The following is a 1252-nucleotide window of genomic DNA, read 5'->3' as shown; positions in this document are numbered from 1 at the left end:
GTGTTCAAACAGGCTTGTGTGCTTCTACGAAGTGGGCTTTGTTGCTTCTCAGCTAGATGGCTGCTTGTTTACCTTCAAGTCTTTAAGACCCTAGGCACTATATATTTTGATAGCTTGGCACCATCAGCTTTCTTCACCACATTTGCTAATACATCTGCTTTGTCTTCAGCGATTGTGTCGGGAAAAGGTGAGCATCATGGAATGCCAGTTTAATAGACCACAGTATTCTTGAATTGATGGAGTACTTGAGTGGAGGCCCAATGTCGATCTGCTACCTTAATACTAAACCTATAAATATATGTACATAAATCGATTGGTCTATCCTCATATATAAATATATTTACATATGTACTTGCCTTTATTTAGACCTCTATAAATGCCCTTTGCCTCCTAGCTCTTTCCTTATTTCCTTTTACATTCCTCTTGTCTGACTATCATACTCAGCCTTCATTTTGGTTACAGTAATTCCTCTTGGTTACATTACCCTTGATCACACCCTACCAGGCCTCCTACACCCTCATCACCACCGATTTGGATCACTTGTTGTTCCCCTGTCCCTGGGTTTAACACCACGTCCTTTCCCCCAACCTTCTCCTCTCCTATGTCCCCCCGGAACCATCGGTCCCGCTGTCATCTCCAGGTTGTTCATCCAGCCTATCTTATTTAGACATATTTATGGAAATCATAACATGCACAAAAACAAGACAGAGCAAAACCAAGCAACAAAACAAAACAACAACAACAAAAAGACAATAACAAAAACAAAACAAATAAAAACACAACACAACAACAACCAAAAAATAAAACTTGTAATTAGTTCAAGGACTGTTTATTGGCCTTTAGGAATGTTTTCTGGTAAAGTCTGATGGGATGCCAAGCCCTGGCCCCAAAATCTATTTTTGGTATTCCCTGGGGATTTCATTGTTCTGTTACCCTTGTTGTCCTGTTGGACACCCTTAGTGTTTTGCCTAGGTGTGGTGGGATCAGATCAGGTGGAATTCCCACACTGTGTCTCCAGTGTTGTCCGCTGGAGGTCTATGGGTTAGTGAGGGATGTCATGTCTCATAGTGGGACCGGCCAAAAGGTCTTCTCTGTGGATTGGCTGGCTGAGTGTGAATATCATCCTCAAGGTTTGGTGGGCCAGGATGTGCTTCACTCTCTCTTCCTCCCCCTTCGTTTGCTCCCAGGTGCTCTGATCAGATATGTCCCTCTCCCAGAGCTACAGCTTTAGTGCTGTCCTCTGAAATAAATT

Source organism: Echinops telfairi, unplaced genomic scaffold (assembly GCF_000313985.2).
Source record: "Echinops telfairi isolate 266 unplaced genomic scaffold, ASM31398v2 ScPeMD7_7475;HRSCAF=8513, whole genome shotgun sequence".
In the NCBI taxonomy this organism is placed as follows: Eukaryota; Metazoa; Chordata; class Mammalia; order Afrosoricida; family Tenrecidae; genus Echinops; species Echinops telfairi.
This window is presented reverse-complemented; position numbering follows the sequence as displayed.